We start from the raw sequence: 21,074 nt of genomic DNA on the forward strand, positions 1-21,074 counted from the left end.
TATGAATAAGACAATTAGTAGTGTTATGTGACAAATTTTTAATGTTTAATTTGATCCCAATTAAATCCACATGAATGGAACAGCTGCAATTGGGCTGCAAAACTCTTGCCAAGCTCTTTATCCTATTTGTGAAGTTGAAGCCTTCCAACATCAATTGGTGGGTCCGAAATGCATGATAGCAGTTTCTAACAAAGTTAGATATACAAAAATATTTTACATCTTTTGTTAGTTTGTCATCCAGGACATGTTTAGTCTCAAATAAAGCAGAAACCATGAATATTATGATTGTGGCCTGGGTTCTGGCCACGTGAGGCACATATGACCTTAGACAGACAGAACACACTGAGTCAGCATTGTGGTTTAGAACAAGGAGTCCTAGACTGGAGCCCATGTCCATGGAGTGGAGCCCCGTGTGGACCAAACAGCTAATGGAGTTGAGTCATCAGTTTCTAGGGACTGAGCCAATTATTTCCCAATAAGGAGCTTTTTAGAATACAAATTCCCACACTACACCCTGGACCTGATAAACTCAGACCTCTTGGAATGAGGCCTATGGATCTGTACTTTCCAAAAGCTTCCCAGGTGATTGGATGATCAGTAAACTTGGGGAAACAGAGGACTAAAGGAAAATCACTAAAAGTAGGCACCAAAGGAGGTGCTCCATCTGCTCACAGACAGAAAAGCCTCCTTAAACTATTTCTCTAGCATCCACTGTTGCTGACTAGAAGTTAGATTACAATTTCACTCTTACTCCTTTCTCAGCCATCTTTCATTTTATTGATTGATTGATTTTTTTTTTCCCTCTGGAAGCTTTAAAATTTGGAGACCAGAAATTTCATTAGGATGTAACCATACAAGAAGAGTGCTCTAGTCATCTGAAGACTCAAAACCTTCAGGGCATGGGAAACTCCTGTGTTTCATGTCTTCTGGTTCCTGTGCTCTCTTTTTCTGAAACTCTTAGTAAGTGGATGTTTCACACTGTGGATTAAAATTCTCGTGTTTCAATTCTTATTTTTTTCCATCACTTCATCTTTTTTCTCCAGATTTTGGAACAGTTTATTGCCCAGAATACTAATTCAGCCTTCAGCAATGTTCATTCTGTTTTTCATCCCTTCAATTTGATTTTTATTCCCTGCTTTGCCAATGAGATTTTTAATTTCTAGAACCAATTTGTATTCTCTAATTACTCGTCTTTATAGAAGCCTCTTTCTCCCCCCTCACTCCCTCCTCCATCCTTGTTTCTCATTTAATGAATAATAGCCACTTGACTCTCTTTAATGTTCTAAGTGTTTTTTATTGTTTTCATCTATTCCTTGAATTATTTTTTTATAACCTTGGATCAGTGGTTCCATTAGTTCATCTTGTTCCTTTTATTGGTTTTCATCAACTCTCTGGTGATACATGATTGCCCATTCATAGCTGGCATGGGCTACTTCTGCAGTGACACAGTTTTTATGTCCCACCAAGCCTCAACTTTGTTTGAAAAGCCTGCTTTTGGCCTTTACCTAAATAGGGTGAGTTGACTGGACAACTTCCTTGATGGCTCGTTGGGTATGGGCTGGCAGGCAGGCTAGGTATCCATTCCCTCCCCTCCTTGCCAACTTAAGGAAATGCATACTTGACAGAGGAGCACTTAAGAGCTTGAAGCTAGCTCCCTGTTAGAGAAGACTGTTCCCTTCTTTCCTTTTGTGCCTGTTTGGGTCTCAAGTCCCCACATGATCTGCTCTTCTTCTCACTCAGATCTCTAAAAGATTAATCCTGATAATATTCCTCAGGGTTATCCTGACTTGAATTCTACCAGTTCCTGTCATTGAGTGCAAGTGGGGGAAGTGAAAGAATTGAACCATTCTATTGCTCAGATGTTAGCTCCTGTTTAGCTATTCCAATGGCCATTTCCTCACCTCTCTCCTCTATATTAGGTCACTCCAGCTTGGAGGTTTTCCTTTCTAATCTGAAAAAATTCTCATTATTTTCTTCCCACATAACATTCTTTCTCCTTTTTCAACATTGTTCTGAGTTATATATATAAATATACATATACATACATACAGGGTGGGGGAAAGTAGGCTTCCAGTTGTGAGTATGAAAAACAGAGTTTACTCTTATATTATCATTTATTAATTTTTGTATTATTTGCTACACAAAAACATTATAAACCTACTTTTTCCCCATTCTGTATTATGTATTACATATTTTTTCAGTCACATAAGGGATTCAGGACAGGAGGAAATTTAGATGTGTGTTCAGTCTAATCTCCACCTACAATCACTTCTCTTAGATGCCTACCATATTAAATCACTGACACATTCAATCACAAGGAAGCATAAACACAAATATTAAACCACATCCATCCTAATATACATGAGAAACAATAAAATAGCCACAAAACTCATAGGTTAATGACATCTGTTTCTTAATAAAAACATAAATACATGACTTATATTTAGCCATTCTTTTTTATTTTCTTTTTCAAGAAAAGCAGTTCTGTCTGACAAGGCATTTTCTTTGGTGAAGAGGAGCATTGATTGCTGGAGTTGATAAAACATACCATTTGACTGCATAGAACAGTTTCTTATATTTTCAAAAATTTTAGTCTCAGAGAAATCTCAAGTGAATCCATCATCATGGCCTATTATGTCACATAAGTTTAAAAAAGGAATGATGCCTCAAAAGTATTGTAAAATCTACATTAACCTTCAGTCTCTTCTATTAGTCTCTATGCTTAGAGAAATAACATCTGCACAAGGAAACTGTTTCTTACCAAAACAAAGAACCACTGGCAGTGGATTATAACCTCCTATTAATCTGGATATATATCATACTTTCCTTGGAGACTATATTTTGAAATCATATTATTTGCTTTTTGTAAATGTCACTCAGGCACTTACTCTTATCTGCCCAAAATGAAGAATACAGAATCATACATCACACACCAATTCTATGCATTCCCTGCAACTTTAACCATAGGTGTACATATCATCCAGTTGTGATGCAGACTTGAAACTATAGGCTTTAGAATCTCCTTATCCTATCTTGAGTTCACAACTGGAAGATAAATAGGGCATAAATAAATAAGTAGACAAAAACTTGACCTGTGATAAGAACTTGTCTGTCATGCACTCATGCATTCACATTGATCTGAAGGTTATGGAGACGACATTCTACCTGGACAAGTGTGAAGGGAGAAAAGCAAAGTACTTCTATAATAAATAGTAAGTTGTCCAAATTGCCCATCGTAACAAACTATAAAATAAATCACTGGGCCAAAAGACCACAAAAGTAAGTTAAAAGCATTTATAAATACCAGAAAATGGAAATAGAGCTATGGTAGTGCCAAAAATTGGGATTCATTTTCCTGTGAATTCATAGACAACCTTAAATGAGCCTTGTCATAATAACCTCTCTCCACCGCCAAGTTATGGACTAATAGCAAGGAACCACTGAAGTAGAAAAGAAAGACTCTGAAGAAAGCCAATGTTCATGCCATAGAAGATACTACAATATATATGCAATGTAGGTAAAACCTGCCTTGGGTTCCAGAGAGCAAGGGATCTATTAGTGTTAAAATAATATATAAATCATACGCAAAGACGACCCATCTCATTGCAATAACCTAAGTTTAAAATATTTGCTAGTGAAGATTGTGGGTGTCATGCCATGTTGAGTTTGGAAAGAGACACAGTTACATTATGACCTTATATTTCTGTATAAAATGAATTGGACAAATGAATCTGGAAGTGCGTGAGGCATCTCGGGCAGAAAAGGCTGAGGAAGAAGGATCTGTGCTATGCTTGTGTGCCAGGCTGCCTTCCTCTGTATGTCTGTGTCCCAATTTCCTCTTAGAAGGGCACCAGTCATTGGATTAGGGCCTACCCTAATGGGTTTATTTTCATTTCATTACCTCTTTAAAGACTCTATCTTCAAATATGGTCACATTCTGAAGTCCTGACAGGACTTAAACATATGAAGGGACACCATTCATTTCATAGAATAGGTTATATATTTTTTGCTTTTTTTTTAAGAGCCACAGTGAGTGGAGAGGAAAGCCATACCACTTAATTCCAAGTAAATAGGTTCACCAGACACCATACAACTGAATTAAATTCCCAGCTCAAGCAAGAGCCCACAGTCAATGAAGGAAGGATCGCTAGGCGCTCCTACCTGGAGAAGCAGCAGTAGCAACCGGAAGGAAACACATTAGCCCTTATATCTGGCCCTTACTAATTCAAACCAACAGTAATAATATCCAAAGGTACATATTCATCAACAAATTAGAAAAACATTTTTAATAGCAAAGTGGACAGATAATTCAGGATTAATTAAAATGAGATCAGAGTTAATTATGTATGATGCTCTGTTATTAGAAAACAAGATCAAGTATTTGTGGTATTATTATTATATAGAATACCAAATCAATAATATTGTCTAGCCTAACATAATTTGTTTTGTTTTGTTTTATAGTTTTCTGTTATCTGTATATAGATGGACTTTCAGTATTAATATCGCTGAGTGAAGTGTTTGGCTTTTTTGTTTTCAGGATTTTTTGTTTGTTTGTTTGTTTGTTTGTTTGTTTGTTTTTGAGGAAGATCATTAATGGGATCTGAGTAAGAATATGAGTAACATGAAATTTCCTGGCTCTTTGACCCTTACTGAAAAGTTAGACAACCATGCCAAGATATGAGTGTAAACGAGTTTATCACTCCATGCTGACATTTTTCATTTTAAATTTTTCAGCCAGACACATCCATGCATTTAAAATAAAAGGCTAAAGCAAATCCACTTCAATAGTGTTTTTGACTTTAGCTTTATAGCCTCTCCTCCAGACCTCAGCAGCTGTCTGGAAATGCCACCAGACAGTCTAGGTTGAAAGAAGTCAAAAGCATTGATGTTTCCTGGAAAATACATACTTCTCCCCTCTGACTTTCAATCACAGCTTCAAAACCCTATGAGTTGATGCTGGGACTCCGTGATTTACCTCAGGATGGGGCCTGTTTTAGCTCTTATGCTGGTGACTCACTGAATACATCTCTTTTTATTAATCCTTGTACCTATGGCTATCAGTCAACACTGGGGCTAATACAGCTCTCCCAAATGCCAGAAATAAACACGGTGTTTTCCTGTAAGCTCAAGAGGGGTGGGGGAGGGAAGATAAGGACATTGGAAATAAAAAACCATATTTGATATATATATATATATATATATATATATATATATATATATATATATATATTTGGCTTAAAAACTAAATATTTTTAAATTTCTTCTTTTAAAAGTTGGAGCCTATTCTAGGTTTAATTATCCCTACTCAGATTCTAGGGTACATAAATTATCTAGCCAAGTTTTTTCACTTTTCTAGAATCCATATAAAAGTTGATTTGCATTATTAGGACAAGATTGTTGCTCAAAGTGCTTGTTTCTTGTCGTTGCTTGTGTGTGTGATTGTTTGGAGGAGTGCCATCTACCATTCATTGGAGTTTTCTCTGAACATCCCTCTGCCTCTGTTTACCATACTTCATAACAAGAATTACTCTGAATCGTCTCTTTAAGTAGGAAGAGATGTGGACTTGGCCTCTTCAACATAAAGGTGAAATGCACACTTGATAATGAAACCCTCCTCTTTGTATAAATCCTAGAAAAATCTTCACCTGTGTGCTCAGAGACAAAAATACTTCTGAATTGTTGTTTGAAGTCACAATAAACAGGGAAACTATGTCTGCTGATGAAGGAGTAGTGAATGAACTATTCAAAATAAACCAGTGGAACACTACGTAGCAGTTAAAGAGAAAAGGTGGACCTGCGTGCATGTAGCAGACATTCACCTAGTCTCCGTGCTTGCTTTGTTTTGCTTTTGGTTATCCTGCCTGCAGGACCTTTTCTTTTTCTTTTTCTTTTCTTTTTTTTTTTTACAGAGAGAGAGTTAGAGAGAAAGACAGATAGGAACAGACAGGAAAAAAGGGAGAGAGATGAGAAGCATCAATTCTTTGTTGCAGCTCCTTAGTTTTCAATGATTGCGTTTTCATATGTGCCCTGATGGGGGGCTACAGCCAAGCAAGTGACCCCTTGCTCAAGCCAGTGACCTTTGGGTTCAAGCCAGTGACCACAGGGTCATGTCTATGATCCCACGCTCAAGCCACCCTGCACTCAAGCTGGTAAGCCTGCACTCAAGCTGGCGACCTCAGGGTTTTGAACCTGGGTCCTCTGCATCCTAGTTGGATGCTCTATTCACTGCACCACCACCTAGTCAGGCATAACATTCTTCTTTGAAGGGAATTCTCTTTTTACAAGATAGGAATACTTGCCTATCCTCTCCATGTGCTCCCTGGCTGGCCCAGAAAAATATTCTTTATTACAAAGCCTCTGGGTAGTTGGTAAAGGAGATACAGAAATTTAGAACATTTAAAAACAACTATTAGAACAGTGCCAGATGCATAATAAGTGCTCAATAAATATTACCTATTCTTATTATCTGTAGGGAATCACCCATCTAACCTTGAACCCTCTATGACAGTGATAATCAACCTGGTCCGCTACCGTCCACTAGTGGGCATTCCAGCTTTCATGGTGGGCGGTAGCGGAGCAATGAAAGTATAAATAAAAAGATAGATTTAACTATAGTAAGTTGTTTTATAAAGATTTATTCTGCCAAACTTAGTGAAAATCCAACATGAAGTACTTGGTAAGTACTTATTATTATATGCTTTAAGTTGCTGTAACTCTGCTTTATAAATTTTATAAAGTAAAGTGACTTCCCTACTTTATAAATCACCATTACTGTGGAACCGGTGGGCGGTTAGAAAATTTTACTACTAACAGATACAAAAGTGGGCGGTAGGTATAAAAAGGTTATCTACCCCTACTCTATGACTTGGATTGGGGAACTTTTGTTAAAAGGCCTGAGTGAATGTTGGATGCAAACACCAGGAAGTGGTGTGAATGAGTGACCTTTGTGAAAACACAAAGGAATGCATGTGAACGAGCTTTAGAAAATTAGCCTAGAGGTTTATAGATTGCCACTTCCTTTGTGCTTGTTAATTAACAAAAGAAAAAGAATGTTCTGACCCAAACTAGCCCTTTCTCCATGTCAGCAAAATGGCCATTAGTCATTCTTTCTCCTTATCACCTGGCCTCCCTCCCTTGTATCCTGTTACCTCTGTAGGGAGTACCTGTTTGGTTGCTTCGCTGCAGCCCACCATGAAAGCTGGAATGCCCACTAGTGGGCGGGAGGGACTAGGTTGACCAGCACTGCAAAAGTGGGCAGTTTTTATTTTTTTATTTTTTTTTTATTTTTTATTTTAAAGTGGGTAGTTTTTATAAAAAGGTTCACCATCACAGGCCTAAGGCTTAATTTTAAAACTAAGCTTTTCCCCACACTCTTGACTATTGCATGATGTGGGGTGATACACTCTCATGAGGAATCCCATTTATGCCTCAGATAAGTGACTTTGTATCAGAGACTTCCTTGTTTATATATTGGATTAAAGGTTTTGATTTCTACACTATAAAATGGGGCAGAGGAGCCCATGCTGGAGGAGAGCAGAGAAAGGCCACGTGGTGGAGAGGAGAGGCAGCCAAGATGACAGAGTGCTGAAGGAGAAGCCAGTTTGTGCAGAGTTTGTGCAGAGAGAGGAGATGGGGAACAGAGATGAATAAGGCTGGTGAGGTAGAATCCTTTGATTTTAGGAAACTCAGATAAGTCAGTGGCTTTGGGAGCCCTGAATGGAAAGGGAAGTGTTTTCCCACTGTGTGTATTTCTTGCCCACTGGGTGCAAGCTAGGATTAAAGCTAATGGCCCACCAGTTCTTGGCTCCATTGTTTCATTACCGTCTGTCTGAATCAAATGCGAACCTGCATGGGCCAGGCAGCTGTGATGGTGGCCGTGGCTACTGGCTTCACATCCACCTACACAAAAATCTATAGCATTAACTGGGACAACTTTGCACTAGGGAATGTGATACTCAAATTTTTTGTACTACTGTACTCTGACTCTGAGCTAACCCTCATTTCTAGGGCCCCAGAATATCACTGTAGTCTATTGGTCAGAGTACAGGTATGGGGGGATTCAGGTTAAAAGTGAAATATCAACAGCCTCGTAAGTGGGCCCAGGAAAACCCCAGATCAAGTATGTGGTCATTTGCAAATACAAACTCAGGAGCTGAAGAACTGAAATCCTTAGTTAATCATAGATCCCACCATAATATTAATAGCTTCCTCATTCACAGAGTATAAAATATAGGAGTAAGTAAGAAACGAAATAGTCTGAAACACCTCTCCCTACCACAATGTTCAACCAAAAGCTATACTGTAATTCTGAGGACTGGCCAATGGGTAACACCACCAGTGAACACTGGAAATATATCGGTGGTGACTTCTATTCTATTCCATTGCCACTTAATTGTCCAGCTTGGTTGGTCAAAGAAGGAAGGATGGATGCTGGCGAGTAACAGTGGGTAAACATAATCTGTGAAGTAATGCTGTCCCCAGAGCACTGAATTATCAAATAGAAGACAATTTAAGGATAGGGTTTGAGCAGTTCTGAAATTCGAGTACATTGAAAAAGAGATTGCTATGCTTGTTTCAGTCCAGTTGCAAAGCTGCTCTATTGCTGGATCTGGGAAGCTACTGCCATCAGATTGTGACTACACTGGCCCATCTGGCAAACCCATTCCTTTCAAGAGATGAAGGCATCACATATTTCTGGAGTGGTGCCACCGCACATTGAGTTTATTTAAAGCCCCCTTGTTCTAAGTCCAGGATCACAAAGAAACTCTAATTCCTAAATTGTTTACCTTTGGGGAAAGGACAGATTGATGATGCCAATTTTATTCCTGAAATCACTACATTTTTTCCCCATGGCTTCCAACCATGATGAAACCTCTCACAGAGGTTTGTCTACAGAGAAGAACTGGGTTGATCATGCTCTCACGTGTACTCCCAGGCCACAGTGTAGTGATATTTTCCTTTGTTAATGAATTCCCATTCTTGTGTCTACCTCAGTCATGCAAGTACAATATTTTGGTAAGCATGAGTCAGAGTCTCAGGGCCTGGTCACTCTTGGGAAACACAAGCCATTTGGACTTCCAAAGATGACCAAACTTAGCTGGCCTCTCTTTTAGATGACATTGCATGCAGGAGCACATGTCCACTGGGAACATTTAAACATTTTTTTCCTTTCCTTCCTCTCCCTCTAGCTTTTGGTAACATTCATTCTGCACCTGAACTCCAATTTTTACCCCTTCATCTCTGTTGCATGGCAATCTGCTTCCCAGTTACCCTTCTACTCCAAAGTTTTCACTGAAGCTTCCAGAAAGGTTTTGTCAATATTGTTGCTGTTGGAGATCATGGTGGTATGATGCACCTAAGAAAGAGCCCAGTTTTTCCTTCTCTGTCCAACTCTGTCTGGAAACAATTGATCCTTAATGTGCACATAACTAGAAAATGGACTAATTCATAGATTCATGAGATATTTTTTCCCAGAGATACATATGCTTATGGGTTGCTCACTCAAGGACTCCCTGCATTTCCTGTGCCCAAACCTGCTGCCAAAGCCAATACTCTTCTTTTCCTGAGTCTAACTTAAATATATTAATATGGGTAAAACAAAGCAGTTTTCTTCTGACCTGTCAAAAAGTCAACCCCATGAAATGATTAAAATTTTCTCAAGTTCTCTTCAAAACAAATATTGGGCTGCCCAGAGATTTATCTTGGCAAAACTTAAACATAGCAATCCTAGGGCATACTGGGTAAAAACCCCATGTTAGTGCCCAAAGAAGTGGCTGAATTTATTTGGCATTCACCTTTATCCTTTGGCCAGACATGTAGAAACTTTTTCTTGGTGACAAAATAGAACTAAACACATTTAGAAGAGAAAAAGAGAAATAGAGGAAGAAAGGCAGGAAAGAAGGGGGGAAGGAGAACAGAAAACATAAGAAATATGTCCCTTTGGACTTGGGCATCAGAGTTATGTCTTGTACTCATATCCTATATATGGGTTGAAATTTGTTTTAAATTGTACCATTTGTAATTGGCTTGATCGGAGTGAATTTCCAAGTGGACCTGTTACACCCCAAGATTTAACAAGGGAAGAGCATAGAACTTTCAAAAATTGTTTTTAAAATAATTAATTCATGGTTAGCAGCTGAATCCTAACAGAATAAATGATTCAACTACAAAAATAATGATGTGTTAGAGTTGCCACATAAGGTTAGTATTTTTCATCTATTTTAAAACCAAGTAGTTGCATCACCTAAGATTAGGTTTAGATTTCTTGCATTTTGGAAAGTCATTTTTTTCAAATCTACAAGGATCTTATGCTATAGCACTTAGTAAGAAATCATATTTCTTTATGTTTGTTTGCTTGTAAAAATGCCCCATGTTTTACATAGAGACAAAATGCGGAGACAAAAAAATATGCTCCAAATAAAAAAAAAAACAAGAGAGGCCCTGGCCAGATAGAGCGTCAGCCCAGCATAAGGACATTCTGGATTTGATTCCCAGTCAGGGCACACAGGAGAAGTACTATGCTTCTCACCCTCTACCCTCACCTGCTCCTGTAGCCAGAGGCTCAATTGGTTCAAGTGTGGCCCTGGGTGCTGAGGATAACTCGGTTGGTCCCAGCACATCAGCCTCAGGTGCTAAAACAGCTCAGTACTCAAACATCGGCCCAAGATGGGGTTGCCATGGTAGTGGCTTACAGTTAGTTTGCACCAGTTCTGCAGAACCGATACATAATTTTTTGTTGAGTTTGGCGAACCAGTTGTTCAAATGGCACTTGTAATCAGGGTTCTCTCTAAGGTGGGCACATGGGTAGCTGCCAAATGTGGAAATCACAAATTTACATTCCTTACTCTTTTTTAATGTTCACCTGTGCAACAGCATATTCTAAGTGCCCATAATAATGTTCATTCTGTCTATAGGTGAAAAAAATTGCAAGTGAGGATGCCAATCAAGAAGCAATATGAAAATATCTTAAGTAACAGTTTTATTATTTTTTGTCAGGTATTATTTTATTTTTTTCATTAATATTTTTAAACTCTCTCTTATAATCCAGTTCTGTATACCTCTTTTATTGTTCTTACTTAAGTATTAAATACATGAAATAATAAACTACCTTTTAGTATAACTTTTTTTTTTTTTCATTTTTCCAAAGCTGGAAACGAGGAGGCAGTCAAACAGACTCCCGCATGCGCCCAACCGGGACCCACTCGGCATGCCCACCAGGGGGCGATGCTCTGCCCCTCTGGGGCGTCACTCTGTCACATCCAGAGCCGTTCTAGCGCCTCAGGCAGAGGCCACAGAGCCATCCTCAGCACCCGGGCCATCTTTGCTCCAATGGAGCCTCGGCTGCAGGAGGGGAAGAGAGAGACAGAGAGGAAGGAGAGGGGGAGGGGTGGAGAAGCAGATGGGCACTTCTCCTGTGTGCCCTGGCCAGGAATCGAACCCGGGACTCCTGCACGCCAGGCCGACGCTCTACCACTGAGCCAACCGGCCAGGGCTTAGTATAACTTTTTTTATACTTAAAATGATCTTTAGGACAGAGAACTGGTTGTTAAATTATTTGAATACCACCTCTGGGTTGCCAGGTATATCCCAGTCAGGGTGCATATAGGAGTCTGCCTCACTATCTCCCCTCCTCTCATCTGAAAAAAAGGAAGGAAGGAAGGAAGGAAGGAAGGAAGGAAGGAAGGAAGGAAGGAAGGAAGGAAGGAAGGAAGGAAGGAAGGAAGGAAGGAAGGAAGGAAGGAAAGGAGGGAGGGAGGGAGGGAGGGAGGGGATGAAGAAAGAAAGAAAGAATAAAGAAAGAAAGTAAAAAAGAAAGTGAGAGATACCCCCAGAAAAAGAATTAAATAAATTGGAAGCAAGCAAAATACCAGAAGCAGAGTTTGAAACAATGGTTATAAGGATGTTCAAGAATCTTAAGGGAAGAATGGATGATCTTAGCGAGAACTTAAAGAGATAGTAAACATTAAAAAGGACATAGAAATCATTAAAAAGAAACAGAAAACAATACCTGAAATTAAGACTACACTAAAAGAAATCAACAGCAGGTGAGATGAAGCAGAGGACTGAATCAGATTTAGAGGACAAGATAACAGGAAGCTCGCAAGCAGAGCATCTAAAAGGAAAGAGAATTAAGGAAAATGAGGAAAGTCTAAGGAACATCTAGGACAACATGGATCATAACAACCCACATCATAGGGGTTCCAGAAGGAGAATAGAGTAAGGGCTAATGAACCTGTTTGAAGAAAAATGCCGTCATTTCACTTATATGTGGAATCTAAAGAACAACATAAAAACAAACAAAAGAGACTCGTAGATACAGAGCACAGACTGATGGTAGCCGGGGGAGTGTTGGTGGGGGGCTGTGCGGAAAAGGTGAAGGGACTGAGAAGTACATTGGCAGTTACAGAATAGTCACGGGATGTAAAGTGCAGTATAGGAAATATAGTCAATGACTCTGTAATAGCTATGGGGGGTGGCAGGTGGTACTGAACATACTGGGGGAACACTTTGTCAAGGATTGGCTTGTCTGACTACTATGCTGTACACCTGAAACTAATACAAAATAATATTGAGTGTAAATTATAATTGAAATTATTTTAATTTAAAAAACAAGAGTTATAAATTAGATGACAACTAGTTCCAAAATAGTAAAAACATTTTTGTCCTCTTCTTTTAAAAATACTCTCAAAACACACATATAAGAAAAAACAGAAATAAAAACTTTAACTTCAGTGCAACTAGGAGATCCTTATAACCCTGAAACAAATATATGAAAGCAGAGAGTGGATAGAAAAATGATAAATGACAACAGGCAGCAGGAAAGTTAAATCTACAACAGCATGGTACAAATGAGAAGCAAGCCATTCTGATCCTCAGAATCCTGGAGAATCTCTAGCCATGAAGGCCGCGGCCATTACAGACACCAGTGGTAATTCTGTATAAGGAGCAGTGAGTACTCTGACCCCACATCTGTAATCAGGCGATGTGCCTCTCCCACGCCCAACACCAGAGGGCTCCAGCCTAGGACACCAAGCACAGAGGAGGGTGGGATGTGGTGCTTACTGAAAACTGGAGGATTAAATCTTATATGCATAATAAATAGTGACATTCCAGAGCCCTCTGCCTGCCCAGATTTAGTATGCTAACAACCAACATTACACCCTCCAGGCAGAAAGTTGGAGGACCTTCTTTCTAAGACTTGTTCCAGCATAAAAATCTACAGAAACTAACATCTAGATGGAAAAGCCTGCTGACCATCTTGATGACATCCAACAGTCTGTAAGTCCCAGCCAAATACACCAATTTCAATCAGTATTTGGCTGCTTCTCTCTTAAATAGAAACAGACAGTTGAGAGTGATCAGACATTTGAAAAATATGAAAGATGGAGATCAGATCAGCCTTGCTGGGCTTTTTGGTAATTATGTGAGGTTGTTAATGTACAGTGCCTGGCTAAGGGAAGGTGCCTATAATGCACCCATGGTGTTCTTATATAATATTGAATTCCTGCCCCTCTGAAAATAAGCAAATATCTTCACAGTATTCTTCAAAGGTAGCTGGAGTGTTTCATTGTGCTGCTATTGCTCTCGTACTTGATGTTTTCAAATAAAATAGAAGGACTGTGTCTTCACAATCTCAAGAAGGAAATTTGGAGCATGAATCGTATAAAAACTGGAAAATTTCTTGTCTGTAATGCATATTCACAGATAGTCACACACAAGCAACTCAAAGAGAATATAAATTTGTAAATGAATATTCCTCATTATATGTGTTTGTATCATAACCTCCCTATCTGCAGTTTCTGGAAAGAGACCTTGGATTAACATAAATAATTTTTAAAAAAATAAGCCTTATGGTATGGATTCACAACATATTTACAGTAAAAACTGGAAATGTTTCATAACAGTTAAAGCAAGAGCACAGTGGTAGTGTTTCCAGTCAGGGTGTCTGATCACCAGTGTAAATGGTAAGAGACATAAGGTTAATATTAACTGAAGCCCTTTCTCCTGTCTGTTACCAATCAAGTGTTTGAACAGTCCCACAGCTGTCACGGACTTCACTGCTTTGGACATTTGCATGACTGCTCATCTTGTATTCCCTCTTCCTTGAGTAATGAGCCCAGGTTTTTACCAGCTCTTAGACCAAATGGTTCAGCTGGAACAAACTCTGTCTCCAGGTCTAGGGTTGCACATTAGATCTTTGAAGGCCAACCAGGACGTTGTTCCTGCACCTCCAAGCCCAGTCATCTGTTAAACAAAGAGAATGTGACCACATAAGATAGTTCCGGTCCTTTGGCCAAGGGCACTGGGTGAGAAACCCTTTCCTTGCTGCTCCACAGAAGATAGAAGTCTGAGCCGCTAAGGGAAGCCAGAAGAGGAAGCCTACCTGAGAGAAATGCCCGTGTCTGGAGGGATGCAGAACCGAGACTGAAAGGGTGATTTGGTTCTGATTATATCAGTAAATTGGACCTAGCAGTGCTCAAACAAGATATACCCCGGACTTTTCAAATCCATAAGCCAACGAGTTCCCTTTCTTGTGTAAGCCAATTTGGATTGGGTTTTCTATCACCTGAACTAAAAAAAAATCTTGACTACTACAACCATGCATTTGTCTGTAAGTATATTCAAAATAAAATTTGATGGTATAATCTAGTGTCCTTCCTTAGATCAAGGAGGCTAACCTCCTCTTCCCCTGTCCCACATCAAACTAATCTTCCAGCACTAATATACACCACTATAATAATACAGCCTAAAACTTCTTTTTAAATTAATTCCCTAACATCAAGCATACTTAATAAGGAGTGATAAATGATCAATATATGTTCATGGAATGCTTTAAAAATGACAGGCTGAATAAATGAATGATTAAGGTAGATCCCTGACCTTGTCTAACATCAATTCATGCAATAGAGATTCTCTGTATAAATAATCATTAATCCTAATTTAATGATTTCCAGGAATCTTGGAAACTCTCAGTGTCCTTCAGTGGAAAAGAATATTCAATTAGTTTTATCTAATGCAAATAGAATTATCTAATGCATAAAGAATGTGCCTACAATATTCTTATTGCTTGGTTAGAGACTGGAATAAAAGCAAGTTAAATTGGCGTGGTTCTTTATCATCTAGGAACTCATCAGCTAATATGGATGATGTACAGGGAGAACGCTGAAGGGATCTGAATTACAGCTACATGTACAGTTAAGCTTAATGTTTTTCAAAGATTTCTCAAATGATACTGAACCCCTTCACAAACCTTGAAATTATCCTCTAAATATACACCACTTTTTTATAAATAAAAATAATTGGGCCCTGGCTGGTTGGCTCAGTGGTAGAGTATTACCCGGCATATGGATGTCCTCGTTTGATTATCTGTCAGGGCACGTAAGGAAAGAGACCATCTGCTTCTCCACCCCTCCATCTCCCCTTCTCTATTTCTCTCTCTACCCCTCCTGCAGCCATGGCTGGATTGGGTTCAAGCAAATTGGCCTCAGGCACTGAAGATGGCTCCATGGCTCCACCTCAAGTGCTAAAAAAAAAAGGCTGGGTTGCTGAGACACGGAGGGGAAGCCTCAGATAGGCAGAGCATCGCCCCCTGGTGGGCTATAGGTGGATCCCGGTCCCCACGCATGCAGGAGTCTTCTCTCTGCCTCCACTCCACTTACTTAAAATAATAATAGGCCCTGGCTGGTTGGCTCAGTGGTAGAGCATTGGCCTGGCGTGCAGGAGTCCCGGGTTCGATTCTCGGCCAGGGCACACAGGAGAAGCACCCATCTGCTTCTCCACACCTCTCCCTCTCCTTCCTCTCTGTCTCTCTCTTCCCCTCCTGCAGCCAAGGCTCCATTGGAGCAAAGTTGGCCCGGGCGCTGGGGATGGCTCTACGGCAGTGGTTCTCAACCTGTGGGTCGCGACCCCGGCGGGGGTAGAACGACCAAAACACAGGGGTCGCCTAAAGCCATCATAAAATACATATTTATTATACAATACATTTTTAAATAAAATATGTATTTTCCGATGGCTTTAGGTGACCCCTGTGTTTTGGTCGTTCAACCCCCGCCGGGGTCGCGACCCACAGGTTGAGAACCAACCGCTGCTCTATGGCCTCTGCCTCAGGCGCTAGAATGGCTCTAGTTGCAACAGAGCAATGCCCCAGATGGGCAGGGCATCGCCCCCTGGTGGGCACGCCAGGTGGATCCCGGTCAGGGGCATGCGGGAGTCTGTCTGACTGCCTCCCCATTTCCAACTTCAGAAAAATACAAAAAATAAAATAAAATAATAATAATAATAATTGAAGCTATCTGTTAAGCAATTACCCTGTGCCAACCATTGTGCTAAGTTCTTTATATACATTGCTATTATTTGAACTACTTATAGTAATTGTGTAGGTACAATAGAAGATCATTTATCTGAGAATTTAAATACGATAAGCATTTAAATAACTAATTGATTTTTTTAAAGGGAACTATAAGATCATCCAGTTTTAGTAACATTATGCAATAAGCGAAGACCACTTTGCTACATTCCAGTGTGCGGAGAGGCGGTGTGATTTCCAAGGCAGGTGATGACAAAATGGACAAAGTGATGCACGTTCAAAGAAAGGATGGTTAGAAATCGATTCCGTTGAGGGTCCTCATTGCCAAGAAAATTTCATAAATCTCATGAAACAAACCTTATTCAGTGGCACGCAGAAGTGACTGCAGATGTACGGGGGAGAGGGAGTCTTGAAGATGAAGGATGGGGCGAGTGAGCAGAGGCCTGCCTGAGCTTCTCCAGAGATGGCCTGGGTCTCCCTCTCCTGTGGCTGCTCCAGAGAGAAGCACATCCTAATGACTAGTGACCTTCCCAAACCTCGTTCTGTAAGTTAGGAACAAATTCCATGACTTTAAAATAAATTTTGTGCTTAAAAAATTACTAGGTGCTTTTATTTGTACCATTTTCTAGAAAATAAGTATAGTTTATAAATTCTAATTTTGCAGTAACAACTTGGTAGGCAGCCTGACCAGTGGTGGCGCAGTGGATAAAGCGTCGACCTGGAAATGCTGAGGTCGCCTGTTTGAAACCCTGGGCTTGCCTGGTCAAGGCACATATGGGAGTTGATGCTTCCAGCTCCTCCCCACCTTCTCTCTCTCTCTCTCTCTCTCCCTCTCTGTCTCTCTCTCTCCCTTTCTCTCTCCTCTCTAAAATGAATAAATAAAATAAAATAAAAAACTTGGTAGGCAAAATTAATTATATGTTTGCATCATTAAATATTTGGATATTATATGATATATATTTTTCTTTTATTGGTAAACAAATACTTTCATTCGATGTAAAAAAATTCTCAGATATGTAATAAATTCTTTAAGTGATTTGCATGTCATTTAAGTAAAAAAATAGATTGCATAAGACATCTTTGCATTTCAATTTTGTTTATGTCTTACCATATTTGACATTTCATCATATATATACCAAAAGCATCAGACTAAACCGTCTTTTGTAAATCATTGTCTCCTTTTGAAGTTAAGATATCTAAAGTAAAAAACATTAATCTGGAAGGGTTCAGGCCCTGACAGTCTAAGTCAGTGGTCCCCAAACTATGGCCCCCGTGGGCTGCATGCAGCCCCGAGGCCATTTATCCAGCTCCCACCGCACTTCTGGAAGGGGCACCTCTTTCATTGGTGGTCAGTGAGTACTGTATGTAGCGGTGCCACAAAGCACGTGTCACGGCTCCGGAAGCGGGTGTCATGGCTCCAGAAGCACGTCATATCACTTGTTACGGCTAGCAGTGACAAATATGGAACCGGACATTGACCATCTCATTAGCCAAAAGCAGGCCCATAGTTCCCATTGAAATACTGGTCAGTTTGTTGATTTAAATTTACTTGTTCTTTATTTTAAATATTGTATTTGTTCCCGTTTTGTTTTTTTACTTTAAAATAAGATATGAGCAGTGTGCATAGGGATTTGTTCATAGTTTTTGTTATAGTCCAGCCCTCCAATGGTCTGAGGGACAGTGAACTGGCCCCCTGTGTAAAATGTTTGGGGACCACTGGTCTAAGTAAATAATCTTTTACTGTAAGTATTCGTACCTATATTGTTACTGACTGGGAAATTGGGCTCAGGAAGGTTAAGTTACTTGCCCAAGTAAAACAGTAGGCTGAGCCAAGAGTCAAATCTTTGTGCCTCTAATTTCACAGCTCTTAACCAGTATATTCTATTATCTGAAGAATTATGACCAAAGGAAATACAGTATGAGTGGTCTGGCATAGCCTATAGGGATTATAGTGTACACTAGATACAGCAGTGTTTAATGAAGGACACTAGAATATAACTCCATGAGGTCAAGAATGGCTATCTGTTTTGTTCACTGTTGTAATTTCAGAACCTATGACAGTTATCAATATATGAGTTACTTAATAAATATTTGTAGAGTGGAAAAATGATCATTCTCTTTAATACAACCTAATGCTTAACTTGTTTAGCAATGAGAGGATAACAGTATATTGCATTCACATTTGATTAAAACTTTTATTTTTTTCTTTACAGGTCAGAGTAAGTCACAACTCTTCCATTATATAATTGTGAAGTGTTTTTAAATTAATATTTATTTAACCAATATTTATTAGGTGCCCACAAAATGAAGGCATAGCTAGGTATTTCATATGCATTTAGCAAACAACAAAATATCCTGCCCTCAGGGAACTGCATTCTAAAAGGGGGACAAAGACAAAAAACAGTAAGTCTCATAAAGAAATAACATAATTTATTGGAGAATAGCAAGTGCTATGCAAAAAGAAAAAAAAAGGGGAGTAGGATCAGAAGTTTAGGGGGAGTGGTACAATCATTAATGTTTACTAGTATGCCCAGTAGACCCACGGAGAAGGTGACAGCTGAGCAGAAGGTGACAGAATTTAGCATGCAGGTATCTGGGAAAGAGCTCTAGACAGAGGCAGCAGCCAACTCAGACCCCAAGGTGGGAATGAAACTGGTGTGGCTGAGTAATAGAGAGGAGGCTACTGTGACTGGGTGAGCGAGGGAAGACACTAGGCGGAGATGAAGTGGACCCAGTGGGAGGGAGGGCAGAGCCTGTAGGGTCCGGCGGCCACTGTGAGGTTCTGACTTTTACTCTAAATGAAAGGTAGCAGGATCTGAGCAGAGGCTGAAGGGTCCAAAAGTAGAAGCAGGGAGACCACGAGGAGTGCATTGCAGTAATCCAGGCTAAAAATAATAGTAGTGGCTGGGACTAGGGTGGTAACGGTGGAGATGGGATGTGATGAGATTTTGGATATGTTTTGAAAGCAGTGACAACATGCTTTCTTGAGGGATAATATATGGAGTGTGAGAGAAAGGAAGATAACACCAAGGTTTTTAGTCTGAAAAACTGCAAGACTAGAGTGCTGTTAACTGAGAGGGGGATGCTATAGAAGGAGCAGTTTGGGCCAGGGGTGAGGTGGGGAGTCAGTTTTAGACATTTGTAAGAATCAGGCATTTGCAAAAGAAAACTGAACGGGACATGCAAATTTTGGAGTTATTGGCATACAAATGCATTTTAAAGCCTTGAAACTAGATAATTATCAAGGCCACAAATGCAAAAATAGAAGAAAACCAAGGGGTGTGCCCTGCTTCTAGGGCTCATGGAGATGAGGCTGTGGTGAAGAGGAGAAACAAGAAGAGACAGATGAGTAAATAAACTTGTAGAAAAACCAACGTAATATAGTAACCTGGAAGCCAAAGGAATAAATCCTATCGGTGAGAAAAGAAGTAATTGACAGTGCCAAAGGAGGCAGACAAATCCAGAGAAATGAGGTTGAGAGTAGCTTTTATAGAATTATGGGGTAAAATTCTGATTAGACTGGGTATAAGGAGTATGGGGGGGGAATTAGAAACATGGTCAAATAAAATCCACTGAAGAGTTTTGCTTCAAAGAACTGGGGCAGAAATAAGATCTAAAGAAGGTTTTTAAGGTAGAAGAAATAATAGGATGTTTATATGCTTGTGAATGTAACCTAGTAGAGAGTGGGGAGAAAAAAGAAAGATATTGTAAGAAATCTCAGAATTTCTGGAATGATTTTCTTGAGTAAATGAGAGGGGTGGGATCCAGTGTACATGGGGGTATATGTTGGGTTATAAACAGTTCACCTCTCTGCGAACATAAAGAAAAGCAAAATATGTGAGTGCAGAGTGGGCGTTGGGTGATGTGGAAATTGTTTGCATTTTTGTCAGTGAAAAGGAAGGTAGGTCATTGTTATAGTAATTAAATACAGTGATACCTTGAGATACAAACAGACCAACATACAAATTTTTAAGATATGAGCTGTGACTCGGTCCATATTTTTGTTCGAGATGGGAGCAAAATTCCAAGATACGAGTCATGATTCAGGAAGCTGCCACGAGTTGACGCGTTGGCGCACGGGTCCAGTATCGGCAGTTTGATATACGAGTTGACTGACTTAAGAGCTTGGTTACAGAACAAATTAAATTCATATCTCAAGGTACCACTGTAATAGAAATATAGAAAAACATGTAAGATATATAGAAATAAATTAGGGTATAATATCAAAAGCCATTAAGGCAAGTGAATAAGGCTATGTTATCTGGATAGGAATTAATCTAGTGTGCACAGATGTGATAGGCAGAATCTGCCTTTCACTCAGGGCCCAGTCAGTGTGTGTGTGAAGTTATATATAGATAAAAAGTGACTTGATGTCCTAACTCTATATGTTAACATAAACAAGAAGTTTCCCTAGGAACACCTTAAAAGTGGCTTGATATGATATTTAGGTAGATTAACATGAAAAGGGCTCCCTGCAAGGAACTCCCAAAAAGGTGGTTTGAAGTGATAATCCTGAATTGACACCTGTTAGAAGGCACAGGCCAGGGGTCCCCAAACTACTCCCTGCAGGCCGCATGCGGCGCCCTGAGGCTATTTATCCGGCCAGGCACCTCTTTCATTGGTGGTCAGTGAGAGGAGCACATTGACCATCTCATTAGCCAAAGGAGGCCCATAGTTCCCATTGAAAGACTGGTCAGTTTGTTGATTTAAATTTACTTGTTCTTTATTTTAAATATTGTATTTGTTCCCATTTTGTTTTTTTACTTTA

Source organism: Saccopteryx leptura, chromosome 4 (assembly GCF_036850995.1).
Source record: "Saccopteryx leptura isolate mSacLep1 chromosome 4, mSacLep1_pri_phased_curated, whole genome shotgun sequence".
In the NCBI taxonomy this organism is placed as follows: domain Eukaryota; kingdom Metazoa; phylum Chordata; class Mammalia; order Chiroptera; family Emballonuridae; genus Saccopteryx; species Saccopteryx leptura.